General features: G+C 34.8%; 1 pseudogene; it reads right to left on the bottom strand.

Annotated features, from left to right (window-relative positions):
- Window positions 1-10580: 10580 nt before the first annotated feature.
- Window positions 10581-13738, bottom strand: LOC140179234 (uncharacterized; annotated as a pseudogene).
- Window positions 13739-14103: the final 365 nt, after the last annotated feature.

Genomic DNA, 14103 nt, shown 5'->3' with positions numbered 1-14103 from the left:
TCTTATTTTCCTTTTTTGTTGATTTTTGCAATTGTTTTGATTTTCTTTTCATGTTGCTTAAATTAATTTTATTGCTTTTCTTTGTCTCTTTGTGTATTACAAGTGTTGATATTTGATTATGGGTTGATTATGATTGAATTTAAGCATTGATTGTGATAAGCTTGCATATTGCATACCACATTTTTGATTAAATGCCTTTATGAACATTTTGCTTGATTCATATGACATGGCCATCATATGTGTTCAATTTATCTCTTGTTTGGCATATTGTATGAATTGTGTAACTTCAATTATGACTTTTGATGGTAGTTGAGTGAATTCACCAATGCATTTCCTTGTTTGTTGATGTGCAATTTTGGTTACAAATGCGTTGTGTTGTGTGAAATTCAATTGTCATTGTTCATCTCAGAATTTGGATTCGGTAATCACTTTACAATTGTTCAACTTTAGATGATGTCTTGATCAAACATCTTTTGGCCTTAACTAAGAACATTGCACATGTGGTTACCACTTCTTGAGGATGAGCAATTGACATTTCACTTTGAGTGAATGGTTATTGTTGTTGTACACTCTTTTGCTAATGAAATTTTTTTCCAACAACCTCAATGACCATTACATTCAAAGCGTGTTAATGAATCAATTGGTGAAAGCTTGAAGTTGCTTTTATGTCCATGCTTTAGCCTTACAACTTAAGCACTTATCTGAGAAGCAGTGAGCTTTGACTGATAAGCAGTGTGGTTGCCGTGGTATCCGGCCAGTGTGTGTGTTCTAACCACGCGCATCATTGGAATATACACACTGTGTTTTTGTAAACCACACTATTTTTAAAGCTTCTTTTAACCTTGTTAGTGCTTCCTCAGTGGTTTATATTATTGTTGCCCTATGATCTCAAAAATCTTTTATTTTATTTTCAGGATGCGAAAGAAGGGTAAGGCACCGGTTACTTTGCCGGTTGAGCAAACTACCGATCGCTCTCCTGATATTTGGTGGAATCGCCAAGGTGATAAACCGAATACCTTGGGTAACCGAAGAGCTGACTCTCAATACGAGGCAATTGAGAAGCGCACAATCCATTGGGAGCGGCCGTTGAAGGTTCCAAGCCAATACAAGGCGACTATTCATCAAAGGATTGCCTCGTTGCAGTGGGGATTTCTCGAGCGAAAACCCATTGAAGTCAATGAGACTATGGTGCGGGAATTCTATGCGAACTACCAAGCTTGAAAACCGAAGTTAGTATTCCTCCGGGGAAGGATGTTGGATACATCCAATCAAGCTCTAGAAGCTATTCTGAACATCCCCCACATTCTGCTTGAGAAGGATGATTATTTCAAGATAAAAGTGGATGTGTTCAAAGGAAGAATATCTCTGACTCCCATTCTTGAGAGAATAGGCCGTTCTGGTGCATCTTGGGAGTATAGCAAAGGGAGAAATTCTATTTCCACTAGTATTGCATACTCTGATTTGAATGCTGAAGCTCGTATATGGCATCATTGTGGCGGACTACATCATCCCGAGCACCCACACTACCCATGTTAGATTTAGAACTGCTTTGCTACTTTGGGCTATTATGGAAGGGAAGCATATAGCCATTGTACCTTTATTGCGCAAATCGATTTGGAAATTGGTTGAGAAGAAAAATATCAACATTCCATTTCCATCGATGGTGATGCGCTTAGCAAACACAGCGGGGGTAGAGAGGCAACCAATGGATATCATGTTCGAGTTTCCAAGAGGCAACAAGTTCATTCCGAGGGGAGAATTGGATAGATCATCAGAGAAGACACCCTCGAAGAGGAAGGCACCCATAGCACAACCATCAAGTCTACCAACCTCATCAACTCCTTTACTGATTCTCCGGTCTCTTCCGGATTTATTCCGAGACTTCTTGCACAATATCCACTGCATGGAGCATTTAGAGCAGAAGCGTTTTGAGTGGATAGCGACAAAGCTAGAAGGAAGAGACCTTGGCCCAACTCCTGAGGCTTCATTCGAGCTAGTTGGGGAGGAGTATGATGAAGGTGACCAACCCATCCCCGATACCACCAGTTGAACGTGGCCCCGAAGCTCTCATTCTCCCAGATCCGAAGCAAGCACGGAGGACCATGCACGAACTAAGTGTGGGGGAGGATCAACTTTGTGGGGGTAAAAATTTCTTTTCTCAAAACACTTTGCAATACTCTTTTAGTTCTTTTTACTGAATTTTAGTAGCTTTATCTTTATTGCACCTTATTTGGTTTGTCTGTATATATCCCTTTAGTGTTCATAGTTATATGGTAGTTAATGTTTGTATGATTGCATGATAGAATGAATAAGTTTGGTGAAACACTAAGGAATTTCCATGAAATCCTTCTTAGGGCATACCATCGATTGAATTGAAGCAAAAAGTTTGTGTTTTCCAACTTGCTTGAAGTTTTCTGTTTGTGCAACATAGAAAAGAGCTAGAACAACATACCTTGTAAGATTTGTGCTTTGATAGATGGTTGCATTTTTCAACCATAATTTTTGTTCTGGTGTGATTTTACTCCCCCCTTTTATTGTAATCATTGATTTGCATGATTCTTTATATCCTATATTTGTTGTTTGGATGCATTTAGCATAATTGAGGCCATCTTTGATGTCAAACTCACCAACCTACATGGCCAACCCTTGTACTCACCATTGTGAACCCCTGTTGAGCCTGTAATTCCCTTTTGTTTTGATTTTAGCACATTATTTCCCCTTAAGCGAAAAACCATTGATGTCCTTGAATTACTCTTTGATTAGCTTGGGTGGATTAGTGTGTATATTCTAAGTGTTGGGGGGAATTGTTGGGAAGCATTGGTGATAGAGGCATGGAACTCATTGTGAAAAATTGGCAATTGGAAAATGCTCATGTGCTCTTTGTTTTAGGTCATATGCATATCTTGTGTTAACAAAGACAAGAAATAATAATAATAAAAAACTATGCATAATAGAAAGTGAAATAAAAAGTTGAAATAAAGAATGCATATGTTCATGTTTTGAAAAGAAAGTGCATGAGTAAGGTGAGATAGGAGAAACATTGGGTAGCTAGGTTGCATTGTTATGAGTATATAGGTAATATAGGATTAGGTGGACACTTAAGCTAATCAAAGAACTAATTCTTTAAGTCCACTTAACCATATTTATCCTACCTAAACCCTGGCCCCATTACAACCCTCCAAAGACCTCATGATATTTGTCTTTCATGCATCAAATACTAGTTGATTGTTAGATGAAGTGCAAATCTTTAAAAAGCATGATAAAAGGAGAATTGAGTGATTAAGCCCTAAACACTGAGCGAATTGAGTGAATACACATCCGGTGAGGGGTTCGATCGCTCAATTCTATGTTCTTGCATCTCATGTTGTATCTTCTTGCAAGTTGTTTGTTGATTAGTTTTGAAAAGTTCAATTCAATTCTTTGGACATTGGTTTTAGTTCATAAACTCTTTGCATTTGCCCCAAGGACTTCTTGTGATGGAATGGAATTTCATGGTTTGTTTTACCAACTCTTTGCATAGTACATATTGGTAGTAACCTTTAGGATAGTTGCATGCATTTGGGTAGTACATAGAATAAATCGTTTTCCTTTCATCTATCTCCTTTGAGTGTGTTTAGCATGAGGACATGCTAGTGTTTAAGTGTGGGAGAATTGATGAATCCATATTTGATGATGATTTTTGGTTGAAATTGAATGGATTTCATCATATAAACTTGCACTTATTCCACTAAATAGCATGCATTTGAACTTTCCTCCTAATTTGTGCTTGATTATGAAAACATGCTCTTTTGTACCTAATTTGATTAATTTTATTCCATTTACCTTCCATTCAATGCCTTGATGTTATTTGTGAGTGATTTCAGAGGTATAAGGCAGGAATGGCTTGGAGAGAATGGAAGAGGAGCATTCAAAGTGGAGGAAGCATGAGGAATCAAAGGAGAAGAGCTCAGCCTAGTGTACGTACACACAGACCTATGTGCGTACGCACAGCCATCAATTCAGAGCCACGACGTGTGCACGTGAGCCGCATCGTGCATCCCTTCAAGCATCGCCTACTGTGCATGCGCACAACCTTCTGTGCGTACGCACGGGTAGAGATTTTTGGCAGAGTGTGCGGACGCACACGTCTGTGCGTCCGCACAGGTGGACGCACATGCCTTCATTAAAATCTCACGTGACTCGTGATTTTGGTGGTTTGGAGGCCCATTTTTGAAGCCAATTAGCTCATAAGGAAGGAAAAAGGAAGACAATACGATAGCATAACATTAGTGTAGCTTAGGAGGAGTAGTAGATAGCTTTAGTATAGTTTTTCTTTAAGTTTTTCATCATCTCTACTAGGGTTTATACTAGGATTTTTACATTCAAGTGCCATTTCCATTTTGATCTTGGATTTTGCTAATTTCCATTGTAAGTATCTCTTTGTTATTACTCTTTATAGTTACATTGTTCTTACTCTTTCTTATAATTCAAGTTATAGTTAAATTTTACTTCTCTCTTGCAATTTCTATTTCTTGTTGATGAATTTGATGATTGATGATTATTACATGCTTTCTTGAGTCTTTATTGTTGATTGAGATCATTTATTGCTTTTGCTTTCAAGCTTTTTCTCATTTTTTCCATGTTTAAGGTTTTTGCCCACCAAGTATTTAACAAAATGTCAAGTATGATTTTGGGCTAGTTTTCTATCTCTTGGCTTGGAGAAAGTGAGCAATTGGGTTCCTAGAGTTGGAATGTCCAACATTTAGTGTCAATTTTGGATTGTTAATTGTTCTTGTTCCCACTAACGCTAGGTTGTTGCTAAGGCAATTAGCAAGCAATTTAGGATTTGTGGGTTAAGAACACTTATGCTCATTTAACTTACTCTCCGATGTGAGGGTTAATCAAGTGAGATTGATCCATTCTAGCTGTTATAGTTGTGGTTCCAACAAGGAAAGGACCCTTAGCTCACTCCAAGCCAAGATGCCTTTTATGCCTTAATTCCTTCATACATATTTGCATTAGTTCCTTTTACACTTTACTTGTCTATATTGCATAGTTACTTCATTAATTCCTTTATTAGTTCATTTATTATAATTTTGCATGTTCTTTTATTGCTTTATATGTTTATCTCTTTATTGAAATTCCCATGATTTTCACAACCAAGATTGTACACTCATTAGTCTTAAGTGTCCTTGGGAGACGACCCGAGAATTGAAACTCCCAGAATTGAATTGGTTTTGAATTGTGACATATCCTTTGGATTAAACATTTGATCTTGAGAATTCATTATTGGTTTGGACTATACTACCAACGAATTGATTCCTGTTTTGATTAATTCTAAACCAGCAATAATTCTCGTCATCAGTCCCCGCCTTCACTGTCGTAGCTTCACCGTGCGCAACAGTTCTGTCGACATCCAGGGGCATATATAGCCACATTTTCATATGTGCATCACCCTCACATGCCCGTTGATGGTTTTTCCATACGCCACTATGGCTGTCTCGTTCTGTCTTGTCGCCATCCTTCCTCCGTCACTGTGGTTCTCTTTCTTCTCCTCCTCCTCTTCTTCTTTCTTTTTTCAGGACGTTGATGTTTATTTTACGAGATATATGGATGGTTATTTTTATTCTTAAATGAATGTTCATTTAATTTAAATTGGATTTAAGTAGGTACAATGAAATTTGTTGGATGTTCTTTTTATTAGGTTTGTGGATGGCTGAGGTGCAATGGCACTGATGTCCACAAAAGGCGAGAATGATGGCTGATGAGGGTGCATTTGATGCTGGTGAACTAAGATGATTGATGAAGGTGGAGTGACAGACAGTTTGAGAAGAAGAGGAGTATTTGGGTGAAATGATTTGATAAATTAGTGTTTGGGATGATTAATTTTTTGAATAACTGAGTGAGTTTTTTATTTAGGTAATTTAGAGAATATTTTTTATTTTTTACTTGTATCGAGCCTAATTTACAGTCCATTATTTATATTGTTCAAATTTCTCATTGTCTCTGACGAAATTGTTACGTAAAATTTTGATTTCTCCACCTTTGGAGGGCCAATTATTCTAAACAAAGATTACATTTGATAGAGCCAATTGAGAAGACTGGTTTCCGTGCATTGCTTACTGCATAAAAAAGACCACAAATGTTTGAGTAGGTACTGTCCTTCTCATTTATCACTTTACATATCGCTTGAGCAATTATGTTGATGGCTTGTCGGAGACATGGCATTCTGGAGCGCATTCATTTTAAGCTTTATTCTTATGCAAAGTATCTTTATTTGCCTTCGAAAACACAAAAGATATGTGCTGATCATGCATGGTAACTATCATCAGAGTAATTGAGAATAATGAAAAGGGAGTATGTATTTGTTTGGATTTGCTTCTTTTACCTTTTTTTTTTCAATTATAAAGTGCTTTTATTAAAACAATTCATGTGCGACGAGATAATTTTCTTACAACGGTAAATAGATAAGCAACTGATAGCGGTAACAATAAAATTAAGATGGTAAGACTCATGAATGAGTAAAAGTGAACAAAATAAAATAATTTCGTTTGTGCATGCATATCTATCGCTGATGTTTTTATTTTTAGTAATTTTATTGTTTAATTTGTAAATTTTTTTTATTATCCACTATATTTTTTAACTTAATGGATAAAAACTAATTCATTATAAATTTGAGTTCCATTTAAGAGTCTTTAATTTATTTTTATCCTTTTTTTCCTTAGTACCAACACCTTGTTAACATGTTTTATTGATTTTTTTTGCAATTTGTTGATGATAGTAATTGACTTTATAAATGTTTTGCCAAGCTAAAGTCAATATTAATAAAAAAATTAAAAAAGAAAACAAAAAAAAAATAAACAGTATTAAAATGTAGATAGATATAGATTAACTTAAGATTTTTGAAGTTAAATTTATAATATCAGTAGAAGAAAGAAAAGACGGAAATAAAAATAGAAAAAAAAGTGGAAGGAATATTTGATTTTTTCTCTATGTATCCGAATGTATTTGTGTAATATTAGGATGTTTGAGTACTTTATCCAATGATTCCAACACCTTTTTCTGATCCCAAGACTTATATAAATAATTTTAACCAATAAAAAAGATCAATTAAATCTTAATATAGGTTATTTTTTCTAATAACTAAATATAATTACTTAATTATTACTTGTTGAGGCTTTGGACAGTTGTAAATCATGCATGAAATAAGTACGGAAAGTAACGTCAGAATATGTGAGCAAGTTGTAACTTCAATAATTACTATGAGTAAGTTTTGTTTAGGTGTTATATATTAAGTTGGTAAAAAGAATTTTTTAATAAACAAAGATCTCTTTTTTTAAACGAATTTAATAAATTTTTAGTAATAAAAATAAAAGTATTGAAAAATAAAAAATATCTTTTTAAAAAAATTATGATTTAAATCTTTTTTAAAAGAATTTTTAAAAAAAATATTTTTACATAATAATAAATAAATAAATAAATAAATACTTTTATATTACTGTACCCAAACATAATTGATAAATAAAAAGATCTTTTTATTAAGATATTTAAACATAAAATTACTTTTACTTTTCTATAAGATCTTCTAAAAAAAATAACTAAAAAAAAAATCCTTTTTTTATAAATTCACCCAAACAAACTTTAAGTAACCATTTTTAAATTGAGACTTGCTATACATACAAGTCTTTTTGGCATACAAGTCAATACAAGTCAGCTCAAGTCCAACAAAAACAACTCTCAATTTAAAGAGCGTGTAAACATGCGCTCTTCTTCAACTTTGAATAGCGCAAAATGAGAAACAGTTCTTCTTCAACGTTTGTATTCCACGTTCTTCCTCCTGCTCATTCTCCTTCTTCTTTTCTTTCTTCCTTGCATTCCTCTTCATTTTTCTTCGCATTCCTCCTCCTTCTTCTTCTTCTTCTTCTTCTTCTTCTTCTTCTTCTTCTTCTTCTTCTTCTTCTTCTTCTTCTTCTTCTTCTTCTTCTTCTTCTTCTTCTTCTTCGCATTTTCATCGTCATCGTGGTTCTTTTTATTGTTGTTATTCTTGCTGTATTTTTCTCCTCCTACTCTTTCTATTAATTTTGCAACATTATGTATTTTTTTTCTTTGTTTGATTTTTTTCCCAAGAAGAATTATAAGAAAACGAAATAAGAAGATGAGGAAGAAGAAGCAGTAGAAGATGAAAAGGAGGAAGAGACAGAGTTTTGAATTATGCAGAACTTATCAAAATAAAAATACATCCAAATATCTTCATGTTACACCCAAATATTTTCGTATTACACCCAAATTTGCTGCAAATACAGAAAAATATTTTCTCTAATGCTGTATTCTTCTTTTTTTTCTTATTTTTTTCTTTCTTTTAGTTAAATGAATGTAAGTTCATCCTCTTTCAAGTAATTTTGTAGTACTATGTGTTTTTTTCTTTTTTGTTTGATTTTTTGTTTTTATTCTTGTTAAGAGAGTAAAACAAGAAGAAACTTCAGAAGATAAAATAAAAAGGAAAAGATGAATAAGAAAAAAGAAAAAGAAGATAGTGATGATGATAAAAAAAAGAAGAAGCAGTGGAAGATGAGGAGGAGGAAGAGTAAGAGTTTTGAATTATGCAGAACTTATCAGAATAAAAATACACCCAAATATCTTCATGTTGCACCCAAATTTGCTGCAAATACAGAAAAATATTTTCTCTAATGCTGTATTTTTTCCTTCTTTTTTTCTTATTTTTTTCTTTCTTTTAATTAAATGAATGTAAGTTTATCCTCTTCCAAGTAATTTTGTAGCATTATGTGTTTCTTCTTCTTCTTTGTTTGATTTTTTTATTTTTATTCTTGTTAAGAGAGTAAAACAAGAAGAAACTTGAGAAGGTAAAACAAAAAGGAAAAGATGAATAAAAAAAAAAGAAAAATAAGATGGTGATGATGATAAAAAAAGAAGCAATAGAAGACGAGGAGGAGCACTACAAAAAATTTTGGTTAAAACGGTGGTTTTTTTTAGGTATTTACGGCGGTTTGAACCGCCATTATTACCAAGAATGGCGGTTTCAGAAAGCGACATAATTCTGGGTGCCATTCTAGTTATTACAGCGTTTTTCAGAAAACCGCCACAATTTTCTAGATTAAAACGACGGTTTTTGGATAGGTTAAAATGGCGGTTCAAACTGCCATTTTTTTCAAATAAAACAGCGGTTTTTGGAAGGTTAAAATGGCGGTTCAAACCGCCATTTTTTCCAAATAAAACGGCGGTTTTTGGAAGGTTAAAACGGCAGTTCAAACTGCCGTTATTTGCAAGGTAAAAATGGCATTTTCGATTGGTTCTTAAAATGACATTTTTGAACTGCCATTTTTACCCTAACAAAGTGGCATTTTTATTGATTAAAATGGAATTTTTGAACCACCATTTTTACCCTAACAGTGACATTTTTATTGGTTAAAATGGCATTTGAAACTGCCATTTTTGCCAGGTTAAAAGGGCGTTTCATATTGTTTAAAATAGCAATTAGAAACCGTCTTTTTTACCAAATAAAAGTGACATTTTTTTATCTTTTAAAATGAAGTTTTTACTGTTGTTCTTATCGTGCTAAAAAAATAATTTTTTATTAAATTCCACAATAACAAAATCATAATCCATAGACAAAATATTATATAACTCAAAGTATTAAACATAATATATGATTTTTTAGTATTGCAAATCAAAAGTAATAACTCCTATACAAAGTATCAAACTAAGAAATATTGTTAGTTGTATTACTACATTGGGATTTTTCCTAGAGATGCTCAAAAAGTTTGCTACAGGCCCTTCCAACATTTTCATTGTTCATGTCCGTGTGAATAAATATTACCTGCAAAAGAAAATTAAACATTAGAAATAAATAGTTGCTCAAATAAATAACAAACTACCAGCATTTTGAAGAAGAGAAAACTAAACCAGTCTCACAAGAAATATGCTATTGGATAAGAATTCATTATGAATTAGGAGTAGCTATCTTTTTAACCTATTTGGCTTCATCTTATTTCTATCATTCTCTTAGCTTTCTTAAAGTTCAGGAACGCACTCTGCAAGGCACTCACTCAATTACTATCTACTCCACTAACAGTATTAATAATAAATCAAATACAACTAACTAGCTATCTAGAGAGAGATAAATACTAATAATTAGTACCTGAGCTACATAACAAGAACTCATTCTTTTTTGCTTCCTTCGCCATTGCTTCCGCCGCTTCTCTTCCGCTGCATCTTTCAGAATTCCTCCCTTTCTTAATTGCCAGTGATTTTCCCAAACCATTGAAAATTGAAGAAAGATGACCCATCAAAACTTTGAAGAAATTAGCAGTGCTACTGTTGAGCCACTACTTTTCAGCTGTTAAGAGATTCTTCCCGTTGTAACAATTTTTGAGGCTCTGGACAACAAAAATTTAACTGACGGATTAGAAATTCAACACTTCAAGGGAGAGAAAATTTAAATGCATATATATATGTAAAAAAGAAATCTACGCTTAAATCTCAGGATCTAATATAAAATATAAAAAATAATAATAAAAGAAACTATATGGTCATTCTTATGCTGATTCTAGGTTCCCTTCTTGCAATGCATCTAGAATTTCAATGCATAGGAATGGAAATTAACAAAAGAGAAACTCGTAATATTTAGTAAGATAGCATCTGGTTATGTTTGGTTTGAAGCTAAAAGCGAAAAGCAATTCAGATGAAATTTTTGTTATTCTGAATATATATATGGCATTGCTTTCAACCATTGTCTCAAAAACCCAATTGTAGTGTGGACCATGATTTCCTCTTTGAGAAAATAGTAATGAGTATGAACCTGGAAAGACTCCGGCAAATTTATCAGCTTTCTCAATCAACTCTTCGACGGGAAGTGCGGCGATACTTGCATCTTTGTCTTGGCCAAGAAGGGAAGCAGATGGGTACATATTTGTTCCCATTCCAAGTCTTCGGCCTGTCTCCTTAGCAATGACGAGTTGATCACCTATAAAGAAGAGTAAATGTTAAGATATTAATTCATAATATGGCGTCATTCGATTCCTATAGCTGATTCTACCTATTAGGATAAGGCTTACCTGTAATCATCTTGACATTTACACCGAGATTAAGAGCCCTGCGAATGGTTTCGGTACTGTCATGCCTTGGTGGATCAAATAGTGACAACAAACTAACAAATTGCCATGGAGCTCCAGGGCTGTCCTTTTCTCAGGAACTTCCTGCAGTAGCAGAGAAGATGCTTCAGATTTAGATTCTCTTTATTATTATTATTTACAAGAAACTTGGGAACATATACTGAAAAATTAAAGCATGAAGACTTTGATGTAAGAACCTGTCTTGAAATGGCTAGGGAACGAAGGCCTCTTTCAGCGAACTTGTCAATAATGGCATAAACCTTCTTCTTAGCATCATCCCTTAGATTACACAAGTTCATGATCTATTCATTATAACAAAGAATATCATATCAGCATCAATGGAACATGCCAGAACCTCTCATAAATCATGAATAAACTAAAAATTGTTACCTGCTCCGGAGCGCCTTTGCTTGCACGGTGCCAGTTTCCATCAGCATCAATGTAAGTCAGAGAAGTTCTCTTGTCAACAGGATTGAAAGGTAAAAAGTGAACATCTCTGATTCCAGCCCTTGCCTACAACACAAGGTATATACATGTTCAATTTTTGGCGCGTTTTTCAAATAATGAAATCAAGGACACTAAGCTTTATGAAAGAAGTTAAACCTCTTTAGGATCTGCAAGCATTCCAACAATAGCAGCATTAATGGCATCTTGGTTTTTCGGTGCCATTCCAACAATAGTAGGAATAGCAGCATCAATGGTTGTTGCATAGAAGAGCGAGCTATGATGACTGCTTACCGAAGGAGAAAGGAACGCCAGGCTCACCCCGCTTCCACCGTGCTGTTGTAACCAGAGTCAAAGAAACCCCATTGAAACCCTGCTGTTGCTGCTACTGCTGGGTGTATGAAGAGAAATCAAGCTCCACCGATCCAAATGTGTCCATCACTAAATCTATGTCTTGGATCAACTTATATTATACGTAATTGGAAGTGACAAGAGGTTAAAAGGAGGCCTAAAGATAAGCATGATATGATGCATATATATATGGCTTTATTATTCCTTGGGGAAGATGACTTCCCTTTTTTGTAATTGGCTTCACTTTAGTTACCAACATAATACAATCGCTGAATTCATTCGAATTTATATATTAAGACAAACTAAAGATGAATGAATGTGTTATGCGTTGCAATCATGTCAGTTACGTTGTTACCTTTTTGTATTATAAGACAAGCAAAAAGCAAAAAAAGCAATGCATACTTTAGAAAAAAACAAACAGCGCACACAGAGAATGCTACTTCATTCATTAATCATTCATACCCTGAATCTCTCTAAATAATTTGCTCAGAAACTGATTGCCAAATGGCACACAGGACCTTAGCTTGTTGGTCACAATTCCCATAATTTATTTCATTTGCAATAAGGTATAATCTTCATGCAAAAATTACTTGATGTCTTCATCAGCTACTTTGATTTTATCGAAATCACAATATTATATTAAGTAATGGATAAAGGCAACTGATTATGAGTGGGAGCGCTTAGGCAGGGCATGGGCCATGTGAATGTACTTAATTTCTAGGGCTAAATAATTATTCCTAATGAGAAGGCATGAGTGATGAAAGCCTATAACTAATAAAGATAGAGCTACCTACTGATAATAATGAGCGGAAAAAGAAGCTTTCTTCTTCCGATCCAAATGTGTCCATCACTCGCCCCAAGCATTGTTCTTCCTCTAGACGAACCCTTGCGTTGATAAACCAGTTTGAAACCTGCTTCATTCATTTCCAGACATACATTTACATTTTAATTGACAAAGAATCTCCAATACAATCCCATCAACCGAACCATCAAAAAGTTAGCTAGCTAGGGACCTCACTGGGGTTGATTTGCATTGATAGATACTAATAATTCACATAACGGAATAAAGACCGTTTGACTTGCACCTTTTTTTTCATAGGAAACACATATGCACATACCTCAAAGGTATAAAGTGTCACATATTTGATATTTGACACAGAACACATAAATCCAACAGTCTAATTAATCACCTTTTCAAGTTTTAACTAATCTGACACTAGTAGAGCCACATTAAAATAGCAATGAAGAGATGATGATGAAACAATTTAGTCACAGTCAATTTTGAAATAGTTGAGATTGTGTTTAGTTTCACCATCAATCTCTTTCAATCAATTTCTAGAGTGTTTTCCTCTTTTCTTTTATGGAAATTGAACAACAAAATAAAGCATATACATGCTGAGAATAAAGAACAAGAAACATTTTGACTACTATGCTGAGATTCAAACCAAATTAATTAAATTATTTGTTCATCTAATCTAAGGCAAGCCTAATACAATCGATTAGAATGAAATATTTTCAAGAGAAAAAAAGAAAATAGGGAGAAGAACCTACTTGTGAGTCTGCCGAAGGAGAAACTCGCAGCTCAATAGCTCGATAGACGAGATTTCCAACGCAGGAGAACACCGTAGGAGGAGATCACCGCTGGAGGAGAAGTCGCTGGAAGAGACAACGTAGGAGGAGACGTCACCGAAGGAGACCGTCACTGGAGAAGACGTTGCCGGAGGTCGCCGCTGGAGGAGAAGGAGGTCGCCGCTGGAGGAGACGTTGCCGGAGGAGACCGTCGCTGGAGGAGACGTCGTTGGCAGGAGGAGATCATCGTAGGTGGAGATCGCCATTGGAGAAGACGTTGCAAGAGGAGGTCGCCGCTGGAGGAGACTTCACCGGAGGAGGTCCTCGTTGGAGAGGATTGTCGCCGGAGGAGAGATCATGACAGAGGAGATCGCAGTGGTAGAGCTTCATGATTTCTCTCACAGTGGCAGCGTTTCAATGTAGGAATGAGGAGGGGTTAATTTAGGGTTGGGCATTTTATACAAGTTGATAATGGCATTTTAAAACCGCCAGAATCCAAAACAACCGCTGTTAGTTACAAATTAATTACGGCAATGATGACATGTCATCATGTCATGTTTTTCTATGATTTTTCATACAAGAAATTGATGATTAGTGCTTAAATATTGCATTCTTTTGTGCTTAAATGGTA

Source organism: Arachis hypogaea, chromosome 15 (assembly GCF_003086295.3).
Source record: "Arachis hypogaea cultivar Tifrunner chromosome 15, arahy.Tifrunner.gnm2.J5K5, whole genome shotgun sequence".
In the NCBI taxonomy this organism is placed as follows: domain Eukaryota; kingdom Viridiplantae; phylum Streptophyta; class Magnoliopsida; order Fabales; family Fabaceae; genus Arachis; species Arachis hypogaea.
This window is presented reverse-complemented; position numbering and strand designations above follow the sequence as displayed.